The sequence below is a fragment of the Gallus gallus genome, chromosome 1, assembly GCF_016699485.2.
Source record: "Gallus gallus isolate bGalGal1 chromosome 1, bGalGal1.mat.broiler.GRCg7b, whole genome shotgun sequence".
Taxonomy (NCBI): domain Eukaryota; kingdom Metazoa; phylum Chordata; class Aves; order Galliformes; family Phasianidae; genus Gallus; species Gallus gallus.
The window spans coordinates 4,893,080-4,918,938 of NC_052532.1; the positions used below are offsets into that span (position 1 = coordinate 4,893,080).

A 25,859-nucleotide genomic window follows, 5' to 3' on the forward strand; every position below is an offset into this window, starting at 1 on the left:
AATCTGATTGTTACCTCCTGCCCTGGTATTTGCACCTTGCTTGCAGGGAAACTGTTCAGAAACCAAGCAAGCCTTAATTTTGTACCATATTGGGAAGGATGTAGAAATTGAAGGTGCTGAGTTCAGGTTTTAAAACTTCACATATCTCTGGTTTTGTGAAACGTCGCCTTAAGTTTCCCCAGCAACGTCAACATTGTCGTGCTGGTGATTAACAGCTGTGGTATTTGCATGGATGTGGGGCAGGATCCACACCTGGAGTTCAGGAGCTGTCCTTCCCGGTAATTGTTCCAAATAACTATTCTCCAGAGTAGTTACTTGCAAAGTAACTCATCTCAGTTTTAGACACTTTTGAAGTGTCTGAAATGTTTCTTTTGTCTTGTGAAACTATCCCTGCTCCAAGCTATTCAGGAATAGACATTGTACTTTGTTTAGATGCATGTTTTCAAGTCTAGCTGAGCCTAACCTTGATCTTAGCATCAGAACAAGCCGTTGTCTAGACAAAGATCACGCGTGGATTACGGGACCCATATCTCCCTCGCATCAATCAAGTGCATGATTCATTACAAGCTTCTGCAGACTGTGGTAGAGTCCAGGTTAAGACCATGGAACTCTGCCTTCTAATTTTTAAAATTATGACTAAGAAAGCTCATTTGAATTATTTGTCTTTTGCTACACACAGATAAGCATTATAACTTTACTGTACAGCACTTAACTTCAGTGCCTTCTTCAAGTCTTCACCTTTGAGTATGTGATCCTGTTTTCTCCAACTCTCCGCCAAAGGGAATATTAGTGAGTGGGTAAGTCATTAGGAAAGGGTAACTCATTTTTGTGTGTAGGCAGTTCCACTTCATTCTGCAAGAGCTTGAGAAATTGAAAGTTGGATAACATGGAGAGTTCAAATTAGAAGGCAGCTGGAGATGTGATCCTGGTTCATGTAGCAAGACGCTTGGATAATTAAAGTTCATCTGTAAAGAGTGTTTTTCGTAGAATCATTCTTCTTGTTTGTTTTTTTAAATTGCAGTCTTTAGATACATTAATGTCTTTCTGATGACTTGACAAGACAGTATCTTTATAGGTTTCTTTAGTTTGGATTTTGTTGCTTTGAACAGCTGTGTATTGCGTGACTGGGTTAAATGTGATTCTATTTGCATATTGTATATAAGTGCATATTGCTTGGACCAGTTAAGTAAAAGCTACTGTAGCATACCTGTGTTTTTGAAAAGCAATGTCGAACTTGAGCAGGGCTGGATTTGGCTTGTATTTAGCCCAAGGCTGGAAAACAAAACGTAGGGTCTTCGGGTGGTAACACAATAAGTCACAGATTTCTCTGACTTGGTTTAGATTAATGTTTCAATCATGGTTATAAGTGATGACTCCATGCTGCCAGAGGTGATATTTTATATGGAGAGATAAATTTAAGTTCAACTCTGTGTGTGCATATATTTAAAACAGCCCAATAACTTAAATGGCCTTTGTTTTGGCCACTTTACAATCTGCAGCATTCAACTTAATTTATTTTCCTTGGTGAACTTGTTTGCCCTCTGCATTCATGCTGTTGATGTCTGCTGCTTTCCCATTCCAAAGAGTTGTGTTCAAGGAAGACTGTACGTTTCATGTGTATTCTTACAGTTGGGATGAAGCATATTTTTCTTCAAACGTTATGAGCTCTTTTCCCTGAGGGGAGGAGGATGGTACTGATTCTGTGTGTCTGAGAGGTACGGCTTAACAGATTGGCCAAATAATCCATTCTGAATTGGAGAGTGAATAATTTTAATACCCCTTATCTTGCATAGATTTTTGTGGATACTCATCTCAGCAAATGAACTTTGCATTTCTAAATGTTTAGAGCAGCATGTTCATTCAGGTATAGCATACTTGAATCTTAATATTCTCCAAGTTTCTGGGGATGGGGAACTTTTGTTCCTGGTGCATTTAACAAAATGGTTTGTGCTTGCGTGCGGACAACGTTAATGATGTCTGACAGTCACAATTGGGAATAGCATGGAGGAAATAATAGTTCTTGACCAATCGCTAAAACACAGGAAGTGCTGGTGCCATAGGAAGGGAGAGAAACTCACTTTTCATTTCCTTTCGAGTCCAGTGTGTTCAGATTAGCTTTCAAGGGAACTGAGATGTAGCTCTAAGGATTTGGTCTTCAATCGAGTGTTACCTATGCGTGGAGCCCATCTCAGCAGGCAGTTAGTCAGCAGCCAGGAAAGCTCTCATAGCTCAGCTGCTGGGTATCCTATTGCAAATTAAATATGAAACAAGGATACATTTGGTTTTGCATGGGAAACTTTAACACATGCATTAGAGAGGCTTTCTTTCTGTTCTGAATATTTTAAATCACAATATTGCTGAAGGTGATAGCTCTTCTGTAATCTGTCAGGGATATCTCATTTCTTTTGCTGTTTTAAAAAGAACGGATGGATTTTTACCATTCCTATGTGCAACAGTTTTAATTTTAACACGTTTTACATGTTCAGATCAGCAAGAATAAATTGCAAGGCATATTGTAGTATTCTTTTTTCATTATGTGTGTAAATGTAAATAAATATTTACAGTGTGCTTGCAACATGAATATATATTAATGTCTTTTCAAGACCAAAGCTGTGGTTAAAATCACCTATCCTTCCTTGTCCAGAGAGCTTGAGCTGGGATTTTTTTTTTAGGCAGCTTCAGAATTACAAATGAAATCCATTTCAATTTTAATGAGATCTAGCCATTCGTTTATCACCCTTTAATATCAGGCTTTATATTTTTCGTAACTGAGAAGGTTATCCTTTAAAAAAAATGATATAAACTCACATTGATTTTGATGAACTGAAAAATCAAAGTGGAATTTTACAGCCATGATGGTGCCAGATGGTTCGTATGCTGCTCAGTTACACTCAAACTGCTGCTTGCAGAGGTTATTGCAGCTCGTGCTGACTGTCAATATTGAGACAATACAGTTTTAGCACAGTTATGGAAGGAAAACTTTGCATGAATTAAAAAGCAATAACATCTGAATGTTTGTTGCCTTCTCTTAGATGTACTGATTGTCACAGACTACAGTTGATGCATAATCTGTCTTTTAAACATAAGATGATTCAGGCTAAAACACAGCATTTCTTCAAAGCCTCACTTGTAGAAATGGTCCATCCTTAAGGAGACTTCCTTCACAGAGGCATTCTCTCTCAAAAGGAGCTGAGCTCCTTGTGTGCACTTTAAGTGTGTACTTTGGTGTAATTTTACACAGACAGGGTGCTGGTGTAAATCTGCCATATTAAAACCCACAGTGTTGCTTGATGAAAGTCAGAATGGAGGTCACGCGTGGAGTCAGGAGTTGGACTCAATACTCACAGCTCCCTTCCAAATTGGGATCTTCTAAAAAATGCTTCCCCAGTTGTAGAAAACAGAATGGGAATTAATTGATTCTTAAACTTGCATTTTGTGGTATTTGTTATTGGTAGAATTTGATGTTGTACTTGCCCTGTGTGGAGGACATGTGTCCTGTGCTCTGCCATGGCGGGTTATGATTGTGCTGTGACTTTCCTAGGCTAAACCAAACAGGGCTGCTGCAGTGTTCATACAGGAAACATGCACAGAAAAACACTGGAGCAGGAAATAGCGTTGATTAGTAGATGGCATTTTATAAGAAGCTTGCTCTGCTGCTGAGACCGGCATATTTCAAATGAGATGAAAAATTAAGTCCCGGCCACTTGTGGCGATTAAAGCCTCGGTGGCTCACTTTTCAAGAGTAGCATGTTAACCCTCCTGGCGCAGCTCCAGTTGGGTTATAGAGTTCTGCCAACCTAAATGCCCCAAGCAGTTTCAAATTCATTGGGTAAAAACCACTCGGCACTGAGTAGCCTCTGCATCCTCCCACCACGATTACTGTGTTTCAGTGGTAATTCAAGTAATTCTGAGTTGAGGCCAGGTCCTATCGACTGAATGCATGCAGCAAGCTTTTTTCCTTTTTTCATGGCAAATCCAGCAGTGCACATGTGTTTTCTAGGTTGGTGCTAGACCGGTGTATAATATGGATAATAACTTCCATGTGATGTTTTTCTATCAGTGAGTATAGAAAAGGTGTGTGGGCTTTTAGAGTAATTATATGCAAAAAAGCAAGTTAGAGGGACAAATGGTTATAATGTGCTGCGACAGGAAGGTGTGTGATGTGGGGAGGTGTTGCTGGCTGTGGTATATTCACCACCAGAAGAATGCACATTGGGGTTAAATAACTTCCAGTAGCATTGTGTAAAATGGAATAATTCTTATCAGCCCCCAGTAGAACGGCAAACACTTTTGCTTTCAGACTGCAGTGTTACACATGTGCTTACTCTGTGCAGCAGCTACTGGCCTTATCTAAATGGAAAACCCTTTCCAGCTTGAGAACAACTTAGCAACTTTTTAATATCAAAAAGGGCGCATTATATACAACACATGTACGAGACTCAAAGGAACATGTATGCTGCCTAAAGTTTTTGGAGTTACAGCGTGTGTACGCTAATCTCCTGAGAGTTCATTGCTCCATGCTTTTATCGAGAGCAAAGGGAGCCGAGCCAGAGGACTTCTGTACGCAGCCACTCCATCTGAAAGAACCAGCTCCTTCTTTCTCCGTTCAAGGCAGCATGCCCAGAAGTATGTGCACATCACTCCTATCAATACAGTCACAGGACTCCGACTTCCTTTTTAAGTGAAAATAAATGAAAATGTTTTAATTCCTTATTGTTATGCAGCAGAGGAGGTTTCTGCTGGAGTCTAATTGGCTTAGATCTGTTTCTCTGTGCAGTGCATCTTTGCATTAAGCTGCTGTTACCTTTAATGCTGCATAGAAGAGATGAAATGCATTGGTAGTGTCTCAAGAGGAAAAACTTTATATTTTCTTTTCACAAAGAAAAGCATAGAAGTGGCTTTAAAAAAGCTGCTTCTTTTGTTTATCACAGACGACTCCAAGGTGACGGCAGTTCAAACTGCTCGGCTTTGCCGCAGCCTCTCTGTGTCCAGTTTTGCAGTTTCTTTGCCTTAATTGGTGTAAGTTTTGCTTTCCCTGATAATCTTTTATGAAAGGGCAGTGAGATGAGGGAACAACTGAGCTTCAGAGTGAGAGATCCTGTCCAGAAGTCGTGTCCACGCTGTATCACATGAACACGGAGAGAACACGGCAGCTATCAGATAACACGCTGAACACGATTCTCCAGAATTAGGTGACTTTGTTTCCTTTCCTGTATTTAGTGTCCTGACGTCTAACAGAGGTCAGGGTTACTTTTTGAACAGCCAGAAATGCATTAGTTCCATTCTTTTTCTGAACAGTAGCTCATTTCTTTCTCTAGCATTAAGACAGCAGCTGTAACCTTTTCATTTTAATGAGCCAAAGCTTTGTTCAGCCAGGAGCCTCTCCTGGTCACAGGTAGCATGGTACATGAACATATTTAAGGCAATCAATTGCTGTAAGAAGCAGCATGCAAAGAATAGTCCTGCTTCTTCATCCAGAGAACCAAATTCCTAATTACAGCAGAGTTTACTAAAAATGACATTTGGCAAAAATCCAGAGCAATACTCAGCCTCGTTGCCTCTTGTTTTAGAGGCACGTTAGCTGTTCTGTCATCACACCTTCTGATTTAATAGATGACAAGTTAGAAGCACGTGGAGATGTTTTTACTTCTATTTGAAAGTGCGTTAATACTGTAATCGCCAAGGATTTATATTTTTAAATGTTAACTGCTTATACCGAGTTGTGTAACGTGTACCTTCACTCTGCCAATGCAACATCAAGGCTGAGTCCTTTATTCTGTGAAACTGTTCAGTTCTCTCAAGCTTTAATTTTGCTTTTTGTGTGTGTATCTCATTTATAGCATTTATAGTAAAGTATGTTCTTAAAACAGCAGCAGCATGATTTGGTTACATGCAGCAAATGAAATAATATGAAAGATTTAGGCTTTCTCTAATCTGAGTCTACATAGCATTTTATATCACTATTTGTTATAAAATGTGGCTATGATATACATTTCACAAGTAGAATATTTTGAGCTTTGTGTTCAAACTTTTTTTTTTAAATTAGCACTGCTAAAAGACTAGTAATAATGGTTACTGCATTTTAATTAATTTTAATACAATATTTTTTTTTAAGTTTACTTGAAATTGCTGAATAGATCTTTCTACCACCCCCTTCTTTCTTGCTTGAAAACAAAATGAAGGGGTATATGCCCTGTGAGAGTGGTTTTTGTACACCACAAACTAGCTTTCAGAATGGAAACTTTGGGATGGAAGCCGAGAGGAGCAAAACAGGCACATGCAAAGAAAATTAAATGTTTAAGGCTGATCTGAGCACTGGAGATCAGATAACTACACTCATAGTATGTCTTCTTGGGAGGTTGTGTAAGTACTTACTATGCAGTAATCTGTTAAAGAATAAGAGCTTAGTGTATGATACACCTGGCACAGTTTTGAGTGCTAGGTCCTGGCAGTCTCTGTCCTTGGGAGACCAAAAAAACAAAAATCCCAAAAGGCAGCAAAAATGGTCTGGATGTTGCAGTTTCTAGAGTTGGGGAGAAAGGGAAGCTAAAATGTGTATTGGTGCATTGTGCACTTGAGTGGAACCAAAGCCATCGGAGTGCACCAAACTCTTGGCAGTGTCATTGCCATCCCAGTTACAGCCCTGGGAAAATCACAGCACCATGACCTGTTTCCATTTAATCCTGCATTTGTTTGAGGTGCTGAGGACGTGGTGCTATCTGGTGAAGGGAGGTGATGGCCTGAAGAGAGCCAAACTCTTCCTACAGCTGTGATGCAGTGGTGTAGTTCCAGCATATAGCTCTATGAGGGAGGGTAGGTTTTGGTTTGTGATGGAAAAGGGTTATTCACCAGGACCGAAGCGTGTCTGAGGTTTTTTATGGTAACAGATAAAGGGATGGCACTGAACAAATTAGCTTGATTATTAAAAACATAAGAGCAGTGTTAAAAGGGCACTTCTGTAGGGTCATTTTATAGTGCTGAGCAGAACCCACGACCAGGTGTGCTTGGGTGCATTGTCCATCCAGGAAGGTGTGCTGTATTGAGGTGTCTTTTGGATCCAGAGCATTTGAGAATTCTGTGCAGTGGAAGTTAGACAGTAGCCTTGTGCAAGAGACAGTGGGGCAGCGTGAGCTTGAGGGACTTCACTCAGAGACCACTTCTGTGCCTTTTTGTCTGATATTCTGCAGTGGATCCATCTAATGACAAGTGGGAATCCCTGCTGAGAACGGGAATCCATTGGTACAGGCTAAGGGGTTGTACTTGCTCTGCTACATGAGCAGATGGAGGAGATGGGTACAGTCCTGTCGTGTGCAGACTGATTCTGAGGTGTTCTTGTCCTCCATAAAGCAATGGAGCTATGTGTCTGCAGGCTGTTGGTCAATATTTGGACCTCGTTAATGAGCCAACCATATGGAGAATACACATTCCACTGTTTTTTCTCTTCATCAATCTTCTAAATATCTTGGAAAATGAGATATTCTTTCTTCCTTCTTAAAACTCAGTCAGGTGAGATCTGGTGTTCTCAAATAACACAGCTGTGGTTTTTCACCATAGCTATCATATCTCATTTGCTGCTTAATGCAAATTCAGTAATCATATTGGTTCCGACTTCTCTGTTTATTGCATCAATGTGTTTTTAACAGTAACATGCTACAAATCACAGCAGAACTACATAGGTAGCACTCTATTTTCAGAGGATTTTCCAACTTGAAAGTGAAGTAAACTTTATGTTAGCTGAAAAATCCTGAGGTGTAAAAGCCCCGAAGTTCTATATTGCTCTTCTCCCTTCAGATACCACACATGCAAAAATTTTATAGCATTGTTCCAAGCCTCAAGAAGAAAAGTTATGACTTAAGGCTATTGAACATGTACCTTTCAGACAGCTGCAAGTTCTGCTATTTTTAAACACTTCTTTGCATTCAACCAAGAGCTCAACCTATTCGATGTGGTAATGTATTCTGTACACTTTGATTTAAAACACTTTCCATATTCTAGCTGCTTTGGCTAATAAAAAAAGCTGTGTGGAGGGAAATATTTTGTGAGTAGAAATAGCTGAAGTCTTAGGGCAGCTTTCTCAAAGAAACTGAGCTTCTGTGCAGAATCCATGTGTAAGAAGTTGTATTTTTAACAGATACAACTGTTTGGTTTTTTTTCCTGAGAATTATAAACGTCTGAGACGTGATTTAAAATGGAAATAGCATCGTAATTTCCAGTGTAGTGTCACTATCAAATAGCTGGAGAGAGAAAATAGATACAGAAGAATTATCCGATGATATCTCTTGGTCTTTTACTTTCAAAACGTTTCACATTTAATGCCAAATGAAGTGTGCATGTATGTGCCTATGGATGTTTCCAAAAGTAGCCCGTGCACTGTCGGTGCTCAGTGAATTTTGGTTTTCTTTAGCTATTTTTTCTTTTTTTTTAAACCTCATACACTCTTTTCACTCACCTTATCTTTTACACGTATTATTTTGCTAAACAAAGATGTTTAGCAGTTTTTCATGTTTTTTTTTTTTTCTGAAAGCACAATCTTTCCAGCATTCTGGAATATTCATTTTTCTGAAGTCCCTCCTAATGTGTGTGCAGTTTTTCAAGCTGCTGTGTCCTGCCCCAGCTGGAACTTGGTTTTGGCATACAGACCCGCACTGCTCCCATGCAGTGCTGTGTGTCTTTGTCTACAGCGAAGGCTGCCCAAAATGCTGTGGTCAAATTTGCAGTATTGTATTCCGTGTGTCTCTTCCTAATTAGTAGGCTTCTTGAAATTAATATTGTTTCCTGCACGCTGAGATCAGCTTACTTCTAAGCATAATAGTTTATTTATGCATGTATTTCTAATAGCTGTCATTTTCCATTAGTGTCTGCTCCCCGCTCTCACTATTGCACCTTCTGACAAGGTTCATTTAATGGTATCACCCCTGTTTTTAGAGTTTGCTACAGTAAGAATGTGCCTAAATGAGACTCGTACTAGATAGCTCTCTGCATTTATTCATTCCCACTCATCTCAATTCTTTCAGCATGTTTAATTTTTTGTCCCGAGACTTTTCAAGTAAGATTTTGTGATGCTGTCAGATATCAAACTTTAAAGCTTCTATTATAGTCTCCAGTTATCTGTTATTTTTGTAGTTCTTTCAGAAGAATCTGAAAATTGATCAAGTTATCTTTTTTTTTTTCTTATTTCCCTTGTCTAATCTTGTAATGTTTTTTGAGCACATCCTAATTCTGTTATGGGTTGAAGTGGTGGTTGTTAGGGTCATTCTTCTGAAGTGCATGTATATTCTGGACTTACTGATAATATTAATTAGATACATGTAATAACAAGCAGCTTTAGTAATTAGCAACCCCCTGATAGAGACGGCACAATAGTTGGAGACATGAATTTTCTCGAGCAGCAAGACAAAACGATTCAGATGCTCTTCGTGTCAGTGTCAAAACAATGTTGTCTGCTACGTGCAGACTTCTTGGTAGTGTCTACAGGATACACACTGTTTGGTACCGACTGTAATTCTGGAGCTTGGAGTGGTGGGTGCTGCCTGGGACTACTGAGAAAGGGGAAGAAAAATGCAGTGTGTTGGTTTTACATCACTAAAAATCCATTTCTCCTATCAGAGTTTTCTTACAGAAATGTGAAGGTGTTATTAAGGAAGCAGAAGCAGCTGGAAATGAGAAGTTTTTTGGTTTTTTTTTTTAAATAAAGGTAACCCTCCCCCCCCCAAAAAACTGACCCAGTGTAAATTGGAGATAGAGATGGACTTTGTGCTAATTGCTTTTCTTTCCATCTTTTATTTTCTTGAGATACATATGGTATTTGTTCACCATGGCTAAGATGTTAATTCTGTTTTACTGGATGATGTGGGAAGTAAAAACACAAAACCAAGGGGAGAGAGAGTTTAGCAGAGGAGAGAGACAACCCCAGGTTGTAACCTCTGTAGCTCACAGTCTCAGCACTGCAGCCCTTTTCCTGCTCTCCTGGCTCCTGTTTGGGACAGGGATGTGGCTGTAACCCAGCACAATCCTTACAGCAGTTTCCTCTGGAGTTCTTGCACAGGGCCCCCTAAAAAGGATGTGTTGGCACTGCACTATTTTGATACTGATGATGATCCAAATTTGGGGACTGCTCTGGTCCAGGTCTCCCAGTCAGTGAATGTACAATTACATACAATTACTTTTCCCTGTTAAACATGCTTATCATGGTTTACATACCCCTTATTCAAATTCCAATTCAAATTCCCATACATTTTCTTATAGGTAAAGCCTCGTATGAGATACTGATATGGAACAGGCATAACAAGGAAGAATGAATTAAAATTCCATGAGTTGGACTCAGTGATCTGTGTGGGTCCCTTCTAACTCTGGATATTCTGTGATTCTAAAATTCATTGCTTTCATGAGTGGCTGTCCTGTGTGCTCTGATGAGCAGGCTGTGTTGCTAATAATGTTTTGTATGTGAGAGGAACAAACTGAATAGTCTGAAGGCACCAGGAAGGTACGATGTTCCCTATAGGTGTCTCTTAGCAATGTTCTTGCAGTTTGTTTCTTACAGTCTCACAATTTGTTTCCCTTCTTCAAATTACTTTGGGCATTTGCAGTGCTTTTTCTTTACTTCCTGAACTGTCAGAAGTTTTTTGTTTTGTTTTGCTGAATTTTCCAGACACATTTCAGGGGAGCACAGTGCTGATCTGTTCAGCAGCCATTGCTGTTAGGCACGAGTTTGCTACCGACGTATACCAGTCACTTCTGTTCCGAAACAGAACCTTTTTGTTAGGTTTCCTGTTTTGTTTTCTCTTTTATTTTTGGGGGGTGAAGATCACATTTCACACCACTTCCATAAATTTCAAATCCTTAAACTAAAGCTGCTCTCTGGGTTAATATTGTAGCTGTACGAAGTGCATTGCTGCCCTCACTGAACCCAAGCTAAAAGCTCTCACTCCATTAACTCTTGCAGGAGTGATATGTGGGGGGAAAAAAAGGATTTCTTCATTTAATGCTTTGATAATGATATGCTGTTTTGGAAAATGTTTCTTGTGTTTACTTTACTGTATGTAAAGAGGTGAGATCAGATTTTATAGGCACATTGCACTATTACTTATTTTCACTTTGTGGGAAATTTAACTGCAAAAAATCAATTAGAGGCATGAATATATAGCAAAATGATAAATATGCTCTTGGAACAAATCTGCTTTGTGTATTTTAGCCTGAGTTCACCTCTGTAATATGTAGCCATCACAAAAACTGTCGCGTACATCTCAGATATTGGCAGCTCCCCATATATCACTGTATTTGAGCACACAGAAAATCAAGGCATTCTTTCTCATTTTCACTGAGCAGAGAGCAAAACATAGCCAGAACAAGAGCTGGAAAAATACTTGTAAGACGAAAAGCACCGGTTTGTGATTTGAGGAAGGCTGCTTTAAAAAGTTGTGGTGTAAAACGTGTGTTGTAGGACTAGCAGTGTGCAGAGGGGGTGTTTATGCTCCCCGTTGTTAGCTGTCGATCCTCACTCCCTTTCCAAACAAACTGTGGAAAGACTTGTGAATAAAATAAGAATTTTTTTTCTCTAAGAGAGGGGGGGGGGGGGGGGGGGGGGGGAAAGTTTGTTCTCGGGGAGAAGAAAAAGATTTTCTCTTTCCTCCCTTTGCCAGCGTCTTTGTCCTGCTGTGCTGCAGGGACTGGCAGCAGGCAGAGAGGAGGGAGCGGGCAGGCAGCACTGCTGGGGTGGGCTCAAACTCGGGAAACTGGCAGCTCTGTTATAGCTATCGGTGCTCAAAGCCCAGGTAGGGAATTGATGTGAGGGGCTGCTGTGTTCTTCTATGTCACCTGGATGGGGAACTTCTGGCCATCTGGGTTTTGAGATGAGCGAGCAGATAGATCCCTATACATAAGGGATTTTAAAAAATATGTTGTTTATATATATTTGATTACACTAACCTGCAGATCTGCTTTTCCTGTATCTTCCTTATTTCTTTTAAAAGCCTCAATTTAACAGGGCAGAAATATTTTTCCCTTTAATTGCTGCTGGGCATTTTGCACACTGATCTGTCAAACTTTTTGTAATTTTTTTTTTTATTGTGATTATTTACAAGACTGTGTCATGTTTTCTGTCTCGTTGGCAGTATGAGTACTCTTGTGATTCACAGCCTGATCTGTTTGCTTAGCAGTATACACTGAATTGAAGAATATTTCTCTTAGGAATAAAATGCAACAGCACAGTGCAGCCTGCAACAACTGGGGAGCAATGGATGCCAGATTTCAGATTGCACAACTGTGTAACACAACTCTCCCTTCAGAAAGCCAAAAAGCAAGGCACCTCAAACGTGCATTTATTTCAAGTCTGCACATTTAAACGTGCAGCAAATGGACCTTCAGGATTCAACAGTAACAGCGAAACTTCCATTGGTTGTATACCATTTTTAGTAAGCCTGTAGTTAAATAGTTGGATCTAGCTTGAGCATATGATATTATTGCACATCACTGATGCAGCATTATTAATACACTTTTTTTGTTGTAGTTGCACTGAAGTGATTTAAGGGACTTTCAGCACCTTGACTTAACCTTTGGTGTGCACGTGTTTATATACATGTCCAATGGAGGCTCACCTGGGGGAAGAAAGTTCAATAGAAACTTGTCAAAATTAGGTTTACAACACAGATTTGAAATGTAAATAGCTGGTATGTGAGGAAAGATGCCTGACTCTTCAAAAAGAAACAGTTTTGAACTCAGCCTCTTCTGTACTACTGTGTAAGCAACTTCTATTTCGGGACGCAATTAACCAAAAGCACCAGATGCAAAACAGAGGTGAATCAGGATGCAGAAAGCCCAGGGCTTGTAACAGTACACAGTAAATAAAAGGGCTGTAGGGATTGTTAGGAGTTCCTCATTCTTTGAAATTAGCAGCACCTGTAGGTACTCCCAACCCTGAAGGTTTATACCTACTTCTAGCATCTAGATTTCAATCCATTGTACTCGATAAAGATCGCAGAAGTCGGTGTCCATATCAAAGCATGAGTGAGCATCCTGCGCTGGCTCGCTAGCACTGCCATCTAGATGAGCATCTGCTAGATTGCCACCTCGCAGGAGACTTGCAAGGTGTTGGGAAACCAACACTCCCTACAGTACATGCAAAAAGTGCTGGTGTTTTACAGTGTTCTCTCTCGTTTAAAACCACAAAAAAAATTCAGAATTCTCCAGAATGTTTAAAGCAAACCAACTTTTATTTTTCTTACTACTTATTCTACTTAAATAATGTTATGACTGCCATCTAATCCAAACTGTCTGTGAGTTATTTGTTATAGGACTGTAGAATTTTGGGAGAAGACAATGCTCAGGCTGTTGAAATGGTGATTAATTTACAGTAGTTGAAATTCTTAAGACTTTCATTAGAGAAAAAAAACACTGAAGTAGAAGCCACTACCTGCTTCTTCCTCTTATTCTGCCAGCCCAGGGATGTTAAGGGAAGGTCTATGGACATGGTCAGTCTTGAACTCAGGTTTAACAGCTATGAAACTGCTCACTAAATACATCGGTCATTCTGGAAGTAATGCCTCCTATTTATTTCCATGGAAACTGCAGCAGATACAAAGAGCACAATAGCACTATTTGATAGAGCAAATTCTCAGCTACAAAACATTATTTTTCACCACAGTCACCACTATTAGCTGTGCATTTTCACCAGCACTGAACAATAGCCTGCGTGCTGTGCCCATTAAACCAGTGGAAGTGCCCTGCTGTTGTCACTGCTGAAATGCACCATCCACAGCCTCACTGTGCTCACGTTTCATCTCTATAAACAGCAAGTGTCAATGAAAGTCAGTGGGTGCCATTTTTTTCCACATGGGGGGGATTAATTTCCATGCTTTTGCTTCATACACGCTTCCGTGTTAGATGGGAATGTTCAAATTCTACTGCCAAACTGCCACCGGATGTCATGGGCCAACATCATAAAATGGGAGGCATTACTTTCAGAGCAGTGCCCGTAGATCCCCCCCAGACACGTGTAATTAGAACAGCAGCACTGAAAGCAGACTGTGCCAATCCACTCACTTGGGCCAAGTTTCCTTTACTCAGCCCTTCTGAAATCCCACATGTAACCATGCTGGTGGCGATGGAGCGGTCATTTGGAGCTGTCAGAAATTGCCATGCTACACTTTTTGGTCACGCTCAGATCCTTTTCTCCCCATTTTAGTTTCCCCTTTCCCGCTTGAGCATCTGGATGAGAATTCTAATTCTCCCAGTGGTGCAGTGGCATTTCGTTAGCAGGTCTGCAGTGTTTTGAGGGAATGGCCCCTAAATGCAATGAGATGCCTGGCTGCACATGCTGTGCAGCTACTGAGCGTTATTTTGATGCATCAGTAGAGGGCACTGTTGTTGCGTTAAAAGCGCTTGAAAGTCTGGTCTCCAGCTTTCCTTGATAAAAAATATATATATATTTTATTTTGGAAAGTGTTTAATGTTCTCCATGTAATTAAATTCAGTTCCCTGTATAATTAGCAATGGAGCCTTATTCTTTGTGCCACTGCTGTGGATAGTATTATTTTTGTCTCTATTTGCCTTCAGTCAATGCAAAATACCGTTGCCTATCAGAACGAAGAAAGTTTTATTGCTCTCTCTCAATGCTAAGCAATATTTAAAGGTGGAAATATAAAGCTGTTTAGTTAGTTTCATTTCGTTACTCAGTGTAAATAGGAAACCTTTAAAATTCCTGCTCATGGCTCAGGAAATAGCAGAATTAATGCGCCGTAATAATTTTACTTTTGTATCTGAATGTGTGTTGTAATGTTGTCGGGTTGTCGGTACTCGCAGGTTATTACAAATACACATGCATATACAAATACCCCCGGTATTTAATTAGGTGGGAGACCTATTGATTTTATTTGGCAGATTTTTTTTTTCCTTTAAATTGTTTTCCTCTGTATCTTTGCAAGAAGTTGTGCTGTGTTGGTGCTGTTTAGCATACTGAAATATTAAACACAGAGCGATCAGGCGTAGTTATTTTTCATTAATTGCAAATGCAAAGTAATTACTATGACCTCGAAATAGTTTACTTGTCCAAATACCTGTAAACATCCTACTTTTTTTTCTGATTTATGAAGCCCAGCTACAAAACACTGCTTTAGAGAGAAATAATTTTCTGAGGTGCCGGAGATCTTAAATCGTAATGCTTTGCATTACCTTCGGGAGCTCTTACTGCTCGTAAGGAGGTGATATTTGGAAGATGGAAGTCTATTAATATTCTGTTGCATTCGGCTCTTAAATTGGCTAGTACATACAGCATTAATTATATAAATCATGTTTGAGTTTTCTTTCAGAAAGCAACTCTTTGTCCGCGACTGCTTGAGTTACACGAACAACCTGGAGAAGTTTGCGTTAGAGATCGAGGGATACGTTCTGCCGCAGACTGCCAGGATACTCTTACATTCCCTTAAACACCAACCACAAAAGACATCTTCCCCCAGATCTCCACTGCCTTAGAAATAGCTGGGATATTTTTTTTCTTTTTCCACCCCATAGTTGAAAAATGGTAATTAAGTTATCATCAGCTAAAGGCGTAGGGAAGGAGCACCGAGTTGGAATCGAAAGCGGCCGACTCCACGCGGCTCTGCAGGAAATCCCAGGCTCGGGGCTTGGTCCTACCATGGCCCTGCTGCCTTTGGGGGCTGTAGGGTCTCCGTTAGGGTCACAGGGTCTCTGGGAAGTGAGGATCCCACCCGCTGCAGCCGGAGTGCTGTCTCAAGGCCAATGCCGTGTCCGAAGTTGCTGCTAGGATGCGGCAACTTTAAATAACAAAGGCCAAAGTTGATTGTGTTGCTTTTTTTCCATGTAGTGCTATGCAGCTGGCTTTTGCCTCTCCCAAAAAAGCACCCTTACAACTTGCTGCACACCAGCATTACTGACGGTCTGGCGATATATATTTTCTAAGGGGGCTAATATTCTGCCCAGGAAAACTCTAATTCAGTGTACGGTGCTGTTCTTTAAAGCTTTCTTCCGTATCGCTTCCTATTCATTAATGTCTCCTTACATCTGTTCGGTAGGCTAATGCTAACGCAAATTCTTGTTTCATCTGAAACATTAATAGTGATGTTCTGCTCCTGTATCATCTCTGTAGCTGTTATCTTTTGTATGTTTTCCCCATGAGAGGCTATCGCAGGTTTTTAGCCCAGACTGTTTGTATTCCACAAGGTCAAGATAAGTTTTATCTCTAATAGATAAGTCAAGTGCATTGGGATCGATACACTTACAGTAAAATACATTGGCAATATTTATTGCCAAGATCCTAATGAATTTTTAAAGCTTGTAAGAATCTGGCAGTGCAGTGGGGGTGCCTTAAATGGTTGTTTCTAACGGGACCTGTGCAATTACAGACAGGGGAACTCTTTAAAAATAAAAAGTGGGCAACTTCATGTTTTTAATGGAGATGGAGCTTTGAGCTCACCTTTCCCCAGATCCCAGTAGATTCTTAGGGCACAGTCAGAATAGGTGTTTGCCTTCTGTTAACTTGAGTGTATAGGGTTTTATGAGGCCTGTTCCCAAATTACCTCCTAGTGTTGTAAAGTTGTTCTCTTTTTAGCACAGTAGTAGGTTTTTAGAATTTTACCTTCCATTTGTATTGACAGGATAATTGCCTTTGTTTTGGCTCTGACGGAGTAGCTTAGGCCACTTTCATTTGTGATAGAAATTTCCCAGGGTACATATTTATGTGGTTAAATCAATAAGTGTTTCATAATCTCTCTAAATACTTATGTAACTTAATAATTCCATCCATTATGGTGCAGCTACTTAAATATGTATTTTATGTAGGGGCATTTAAAAATGCAAATTATAGGGATTATTTTCCTTCAGGCTTTGTATTTTTCTGTTGCATCAGATAGAGAGTAAGAAAACTAACCCACAAAAAATCCTACCAAAGTAATACTGAAGATCTGACTTATATCCGGTGAAGATAATTTGTTGATAAGACCTCGTGACTCATTCAAACTCATTTTGCTTTCTGTGTTTTCTGCACTTGATCCATACAACGTAGCCCTGGTGCTTAAGCATAAGAACTAAGTTAGGGAGAAATTTTTCACCTTTGCCCCTGTCCCCAACTTTGGAGCCTTTTAGTAATACACGGTGATACATTTTTGTAGGTGTGTTCTCTACCCCTTCTGTCTTCAGAGCACCCAAAGATGGTTTCACTTTGAAATTCACAGTCGGGATTGATAATGCTGTGTTCGGAAGCTGCTGCTTCTCTTCGTCTTTACCACGGAGGTTTGATACCTGACACATTTAATTTAATTTAATTAGGGAGGCAGAACCCCATCTTGGTGTTCATTAAGGGGATTATTCATCAAAGTTATTGCTTCCTTGATGGAGAATAACAATATCACTCGCAATGGCTGATGTTGCTCTCATAATTATATTACTTTCTACTATTTTTCTCTCCAGGGCTTTGTACTTAGCCTCTTTATTTAAAAAAAATTAAATTGAGGGAAGCATAAACTTCTGCTATAGCAAATTCGCAAGGGCCACGTCTATTTTATCCTAGTAGCTTTATGTCATGTAAATGCTTCGTTGGAATTTTTTCAGCTTTTTATTGGTTCTCTGAGCTGTCTTTAAATATTTGTATTTCTTTCAAGCTTAGCTGCGTGTCAGCCCAGGGCTGGGGCTCCTAGCTGCCTGTTTGCTGGTGGAGCTGAACTCTGCCGTGCTGAAATCCTGCAGAGATCGCTGTGGCAAGGAAGGCTCCGCGGAGCAGGGAGTCACCGTGGGGTTTTCTGGAACAGAGGCACAATCAAATGTAAAATTAATAAGGGAGGGGAGAGCAGGCTGTTCGCAAAAGTTATCTTTTGTAACGCAGCCCTAATCAAATATTCAGAAAATGGCAGCTTTAAAAATAGAACAATTGTCTTTTTAAAACATGACTAGTTTGGTTAATTTACCCCCAAGTTATCCGGTGTCTGTGACTCAGAAAAACCCTTATCTACTAAGGGTGGGGGGGGAAGCACTGCAAGAAAAGGTGACAAGTTTTCACCTCTTTCCTCAGAGAACATTTTAATTCTGCTTTAATCAGCCTGCCAATAAAAGAGTACTTGGCTTTCAAGGGGAAACAAATCAAAATATGCATTTATCAGTCATGAGGCAGGATTCAATCGCTCACAACTGATGAACTCCAAAAGGAACGAAACCAGTACCATCACGCTGCCTTGGTGGTTTGCTTTGTACCATCAAAGACCTGCCACTATCTTTTGCTGCCACATCCACTGTTTGTCTGTCATCCCTAATTACGGCCTTTCAAAAGAAGCGCTTCATAATTGCTCTTAATGGTTAAAACAAAAAATTTTGCATCTAGATAACCGAATGAGCGTTCTGCTGCGTGCAGATTTGTGCGCTCTGCAGCTGCCAAAATAACTGGAAAAATACTTGGCCAGAGATGAGGCGGGGGAAAGAGAAAGAGGTTGCAAAGTGGTGCTGCCAGTGTTACAACACAGGACTCCTGGAAGGGCATGCCACGGGCCTGTCTTATTACAATAAACTTTATTTTCCACTAGGAAAGGAGACTTGAGGGTCATGCTGCACTGCACAGGTGGGCTCTCATTTCAGGCTCCTCTCTGCTGCTCCAGTTAGGAGCGAAGAACCTGAAACGGAGAAAAAGAAAGGATTTTTTCTTTTTTTTTTTTTTTAAGCAAAGTTGGATGCTGTTTCATGTATGGGTGTTTCTCGGTGGTGAGAATTTGTTGCTCCAGCTTTTGTGCTTGTTTAGCGTGAGGCAAACACATTTCTCACTTTATTGGTATTAAACAGAGTCATCCTGATGGTTACAGTAGTTAAACTACAGCGTTGTACACAAAGCTGAATCTTTCTGGTGAGAGAAACTGCATTCTTTGGGCTTATCTTGCTCCTCGCACTGGAATTTACATGCATAACTACCAGTGCATCAAGATGAATTTTTTGCCTTTGTGTGGTTTGCATCTCAATGAGGGTGGAGAGGTGCAGTCTGTTTAGCTTTCATTCTCCTTGCCCTGAGAAATGGTTAAAACTCACCTCACACTTTATTTACACTTTGTTCCATCCGACTTCTCTTCTGGTAGCAAGGATTTACGAGGCCAGAAAGCAGGAGGGAGGCTGTTGTTCAGTTTCATTTTTCCTCCTCTTCAACCTTTTAGCTTTCTTGCTGTGCTATGCAGGATGATGTCAGGGCAGGGACTGTGCCCACCGTGAGATGCTGGTGTCCCAGGTTTGCAGCTCACGCGTTGAGCTGGGAGCACAGAACACCAACCGTAGTGTGGGTTTCATGTGCAGAGCCACCAGGATCTGACCTCTAGTCTCTCCTTTTCCCCTTCCTGCGGTTCCACAGTATCTCACTTGTGCTGCCCCAGCCTGGGGAGCTTTCTGCTCTCCTCCATCCCACTGAGCTCCATCCTCTCAGTTCTCACCTCCTGACCTCCTTTCCCCCCTCCTCCAGAGCTGATTAGACAAAGGAGGTATGTTGTTATGTGGGCAGCACATACAAATAAATTGCATTTTATTTTCCTTTTTTATGGTTGATGTTAATCTCATGATTCAAAAGTGTGCTGATACTGCTTGCAGGTAGAAGAAATATAAAATAGGATTGTTAAAATGCCTGGTTGGGTGGATATTGCTGGAATAGATAGGTCAACTTGTGCTAGGCTGAAATTTAGAAGGTGGAGAGAAACAAATACAGACATGATGATGGGGGAGCAACTTTGGCCTCTTCTACTCAGGAGATATCAGTGAGGAGGGAGCAGGAGTGAAAGGGTTTGCATTCAGCTGTTTAGTTCAGGACTGCTTATATTTAATGGAAGTTTGAGTGTGCTTGATCCAAAAAGTATGTTGCATGGCTTGGGGAAATGGCATTTGGAAAATCCAAGCAGAATGGTAAATAATAACAAGTCGATGAAAACACTCTTATGGCTGCAAGTAGATGATGTAGGTGTATATCTTGTTTAAATAAACAATCAACTCTACAAACAATAGATACTACAGAGCCCCTAAGCTCTCAAAATAGCCTTATTTTTAAAGGACAGCAAAAGGAGGACTGCGAAGCTTGCACAGAGCTTCTTGCATTTCACATAAGCATTTACATTCATGCTTTTGTCATGTAGACCTTTGCAGACTTCATGCTCTCAGATGTGTTTCTTCACCTCTTGCCTCTGTTGCCCCATTTTATGATCATGTGGAGTATACTCAAGAAATAGTTACACGTTCATCCTGGGGAAGCACAGAGACACCTGGCTGCTGTGTATTGTCTGAGTACTGAGGTCTGAAATAAAACGTCCGTACTTCTTTGTGTGAATAAAGACGTATCTGTGTTTTCCAGAGGGCTGATGATTAAAAGAAGATAAATCTTTAGGCAGCACCAAGGAAGGTATGTCACACAGAGGTCGGAGGAGGAGGAAAATGACTATAAGCTGTAGGATGAGTCAGAAGCAGACAGAGTTCTTCAGAATTTGGAAATTATCAGAAAATAGAAGTCAGCAGGAGCTGGAGTGACAAAGATTTCCGAATTCTTTTCAGAATATAGATGTTCAGGTGTGCTAATGTTGAGTCCATATCCCAAAAGGGGATTTGATGTGTTATTCTGTGTGTGATAGGTGAATTCCAGCTACATCCCAGAAAAGTGGGACTTTCTTTGGAGGACAATTGGGAAAACTCAAAGTATAGAAAGAATCTTCGCTTCCCTCTCCCTGCAAGGCTTGTGTACTGATCACAGGGACTTGGCAGCTTTCTTTTCCAATCGAGCCATTTCCACTCCTCTAAGTTGTGCCCAATTTTTTCCAGGCTTCTCATGAACTTTTCAGCTGTCTGTCAGTACATTTCCTGCATTTGGTGGCATGCTGTTTGGAGGGGAGAGGAAAAAAAGACGTTTAATATATTTGTCCTTAGGACCTGAATGCCTCATTCATCTTCACCTTCCCTGTACCTTTTCTGTGTATTAATATTATTTTTATTTTTAATGTTGTATTGCCATGTTCTGTTGTTTGCCATACAACAACCACCTACTATTATTTTTTTCTTGATTCTCCCATAAAAGGGAAACCACACAAATTGAAGGGGCTTCTGATTTTGTAGACCATCGGTTATATTTCGGTATTCTCAAGCAGTTCTTAGTAGGCTTCTCATGGCCAAACCTTGGTCCCCACAAGATCAATGTGAAATGTGTCCCTTATTTCTTTGGGGGCAGATGTTACTGCTGTGCGTTTTCCACTTCAAAACCAGCAATAAATAGCTGCTCCCTGTCATAGGAGCAAAACACATTCGAGTGAAAGGTCAGAAAGAAGCGTCAATGCTAAGCAATGTATCTGAGCGTCAAAATCGATTAAAATATTGCTTTATTTCAGTTAGAGAGTTGATGGTGTTGTTCTAATTCTAATTCCATTAAAGCCAGGAGTTTCACTTGGAAATACTAATACAAAAAATATTGAGTACCTGTAGGCTGCGGGCCTGGGGCTTTTTTATTTCTATTTGTTTTAGGTGAGGAGAAACTTTTGAGTTTCTAGCTTACAAAAGGAGAGATGAAAGATGTAAGGATTGAAATACAAAGGAAAATTAAGCCTGTAGGTAGATGAAGTTGAAAATCCAGCTATCCTTTAATAAAAATTTAAAAAAAGAAAAAGAAGGAAAAAAAAAAAAAAGCTTTTGGCTGCATTGGGTTTCAGAAAAAGATGCCACGGCCATAGCCCGCAGTGTGGTGGTAACCCGAGGGTCAGCTGAACTTGAACTGCAGCATTAGGGCTGTCATTACATCGATCAAGCTTTTCCTGTGAGGCGGCTCAGGCTCACGCGCCACTGCCGCGAGGGCTTCCAGGCAGCTCCTTCCTGGTGCCTCTGCTGCAGAACAGAAGTCGGTGTCCATGCACTGTACCAGACCATGATCTGTAGGTTTTGCACTCTCCCTGCCCCCCAGTCAGGAGGAGTTTTTACCTCCCTGTTTTGCTCAGCTGCTGAGAACTTGGCCTGAGCTATAGAGAAGTCATACAGCTTAAAGAAAAAATGTGTTGGCATGCCCTATCTATCTTATGGTAGGAGTTAAGTGTTGAATGCATAGCTTTTTTTTTTTTTTTTTTTTGTCATGGGTGGGCTACAGTTGATGGAAAAAAAAAACTCAATATGACTTTTTGTGTTTTATTTGATCCAGCATACACATTTTTCATGCTCAATTAGTGTTCAAATCACTAACAGCACACCAGTAACTGCTGGCTGTTAGCCTCATTTTTTGCAGTAGTCTATATGCTTTGAAATATGATGTAACGGCCTCATTAGAAGTGTCCACATCCTGAAACCTTTTTGTTCCAAGGGTGATTTTAAAAACATAGATGATCGCCAACCTGCAGGACAGGCAAATTGCCTTTTTAAGAGTGAAACCCATCAGTAATGCTGTTGGTTTACTTACAACTGTATACTTTCCAAATTAGACAAGAGGATTACCAGTGAAAAACAAGAGTGTAACTTTTGGGTCTGAGCCCTGCGGACCCAGGAGCCTCTTACACCATTGTGATGCCCAAAATGATTCACCAGTTCCAATCATCTTAATGTATTCATAGTTTTGTTCAAGCCAGAGGAATCATTCTATCGTTTACTTCAACCTGCAGTAGGACAGGCAGTAAATTTTTCATCCTCTTGCTTTACATAGAGTCCAGACATTGAGATCTGCAAGCTTTATTTTCTCCTCTGGTACTGCAGATGATTTGAGTGGAGGACTGATCTAAAGAAAACTGACTGATAAGGAAAAGTGACAGTGAACTTCAAAAGAAACAAAACAAAAAGCCCCTGAAGCACACTTTGTGTGCGAGCGTGACCCGCGCTGACATGACCCTGTGTCCTGGGGCACTCGGTGTGTTTGATGCTGTGTGTCCTCCACTCCTCTGCAGCCAGCGAGCACCAAACCCAGTAAGCAAGAGCTTTGGATTAAGTTGTGATTATTGGAATAGCTTGGTTGTATCCTGATTTCTTTTAATATCTATACATATTTTTTTTTCTCCTTGTTTTTGAAACTTCTGGATGTGCTTGAAGCGCATTGCATTCATAACCACAGGAACTAGAAGGCTGGGTTTGCTCCTGCAGTCTCACATACCTGCATGTAGACCTGAGTAAAAGGCAAAATGCCTCTTAAAAAGGGGTAAAATGTAGTGTGTTTACAATGTACTTCCTGCCCTCTGCTGTTCTTGTTTTCGCTTCGCTTCTTGTGTTAGGCTAGCAAATTTCATTGGAGAAGCTCTGTTTGGTTTGTGTTATTAATACCTCCCCCGACCCTTTCATTTCTGTGCAGAGATTTCTCAGGTGTAACAAAGGGAACAAAGACAGAGGCTGTCCTGCACTTGCTGCCTTGATGGGTTGGGGAAAGACCAAAGAAGACACCCAACAGCTCCTGGTGTTGGAGAGGCACCGTGAGATGCACAAAGTATTGGGACCGTAGAGAAGCGTTGGTATCAAAGCAGCAGACTCTGTCTGCATTGGTCTGTTGATTCTGCTGATTCCTGCATACCTGAGGGCTTCATGTCATTGTTCAAGTGAGGAGAAGCCTTTCTGTAGGACAGGAGAAGAGGTAGCATGGTAGTGCAGGATGAGGGAATGGTCTTCAAACACAGCAGATGAAGGAAGTGCTGGGAGTGTAGCAAAGCTAACACAAGTTGTGTTTGGCTTTGTGTTTGTGTATATATTCCCTGCATTGTTAGATGTTTCTGTATCTGACCGAGTGGGAGCTGCTGCAGGAGGTTTCGGGAGGTATGAAAAACATTCCTTTTAAAAATACTGGGAAGCTCCCTCCACCCCCATTGTTTATTGGAAACTTTTCCCCTCTCTTAAGATATTTGATTATGGTGTAATGCAGCTAATTTAAGCATCTGTTTATCACTGCCTGGCTAGACTGAATGCGAAATTTCAATTGAATTACCTCCCAAGAGAGCTTTGAGCTCTGAGGGTAAAACAAATCATTTTCTCTCCATTCCCCTGGGATTGTCAATAAAAAGAATTCATCTAAATAGTTTACATGCATTTTGAAATGTTGCATCTACTAGACTTGGTTTTGTTGTTAGTGGAAAATTGCCAGTGTGAGTGGAATATCAGCTTGAACTTGATTATAACAGTGCTACAGAATGTAATGCCATGCAGTGCCTGGAAAGACTACAGCCATGAAAGCATTTGCAGCTAAGTCATTCATATTTGATCAATAAATGTGTGTGTTTTATTTTAGAACAGCAAATAACATATGAACCTGAGCTTCCTTCAGCCTTAAGACTAGCAGGTTTTCCATCTCTTCCAGGTGACGTTATAATGCAGCATGTTATTGCTGTGGGCTCCTGGTGGGATCCCATGAGCACCTCCTGATCACCACAGATGTGGCTGCTCTTATATGTGTGTGATCATGTATTAAATATTTATTAAATACATATTAATAGTAATTGTTATTTTCATTCTGTCACCAAAGCAGTGCACAGAAAGGGCAGTGCACAGGTTCTTCTTGCTAGGCATGGCTACTTGCTTACTTGCTTTCTAAATAAATTAATTACCAGGTTGACATCTTCTCCATCATTTTGGTAGGTTGGAGAGAGTAGGCTCGTCTTGGGATTTGTAGTTGAAATCTGCAGAAAAACAGCAGGTGGGATCTGTAAGTACTTTGACTCTGCTGGGAGCTGTAATCCAAGTGGTGAAACTCAAGCTGCAGCATGTGGACCTGTCTGAGCTGCGGGCAGCAAGCCATGTCCTGCTGGTGCCCCGATGTCTCCCCACTGTTCTTCCCACAGGACAGGCAAGTTCTCCTCCCCTTCACTTCACCCAGGGGCAGAGAGCCCTAGACTGTCTCAGCACAAATAACTGGGGGCTATGTTTCCAGACGCAGGTGAGGACAAAAAAGTGAGGTGTGGCTATAGGAATACCCAGCCTCACCTTTGTGTCCCTCACCTGAGTCTCACCCATGGGGCATGCTTGTGCTCCATAGTTCTGGGCTTCTGGCTTACCTGGAGCTGCATTGTAAAGGCTGAAGATTACTTCAATCAGTCTGGAAAATCCCATTTTTCTCTCAGAAAGACAGGGCATCTCCTGTAAATCCCCTAAAAGGGACAGCAGGCTCAGCTGACTGAGTCAGGAGAGTTGGGAGATGCTACAAGAGCCCTGTGGCAGTGATGATGGGGACGAGAGTGGTGACAGTGATGTCACAGTAGTGTGAGTGTTTGTACCCCAAACCAGAGGGCAGCTAACACAGATAAAATGCAGAGTAAAGTGGATGGCAGCATGTGCTTTGCTGTCAGCTCTGCTGTTGCCAGCACAGATTCCAGCTGAGCATTGGAGGAAGGTTCTGCCCATGGAAGCTAGATGCCTGACTGGAGAACACCTTCACACCACTTTCCCTTTTATGATGTGGTTAGGTAAAATTTGCTCTCATACAGGCATTTAGGTGGAGGAGAAAATCTTTATAGATCTCCTAATAATGATAGTACTATGAAGACTGGAGCTACCTGTGCAGAGCTGTTGATATTGAGGAGTGAAGATGTGTTCAGACCTGTAGGAGCTTCGCCTAGGTTTGCAGTTAAACTCATGTCATCACCCTGTTGCTGTTTTGTGACCTAGTTCTGTTTTAATTAATTGTAAAACAATCCCATTATGTTAACTGGGATAACTGTAGATCACCCAGCAGGTTGGAGGACAATCAAGATTAAGTCTAAAAACTGCAAACTTTCAGATGAAACAGATGAAAGCTTAAAGAAATCATAGAGTTTGCTTGTTTGAGGAGTTCAGTGTTTCTGTGGTGATTCTAAAAACTCATCTTGTTTAGTGGCAAATCCTGAGGAAGTTTAAATGCCGAAGGCCTCACTGCTATATTTTCATGACAGTGAAAATGATCAGTAGCTCAAAGGTTGTCTTGAAGGGTT

General features: G+C 40.9%; 1 protein-coding gene and 1 long non-coding RNA gene across 3 annotated transcripts in view; one reads left to right on the forward strand and one right to left on the reverse strand.

Moving 5' to 3' along the window:
- TAF3 (TATA-box binding protein associated factor 3) overlaps positions 1-25,859 on the forward strand; it is a 113,904-nt gene that overhangs the window by 18,368 nt on the left and 69,677 nt on the right. The window lies entirely within an intron of this gene.
- On the reverse strand, positions 18,553-25,132 carry LOC121107879. The gene is made up of 3 exons (XR_005842272.1): positions 24,948-25,132; positions 24,501-24,572; positions 18,553-20,828 (listed from the first exon to the last, which is right to left on the reverse strand). It is a non-coding gene; the product is annotated as an uncharacterized LOC121107879 (long non-coding RNA).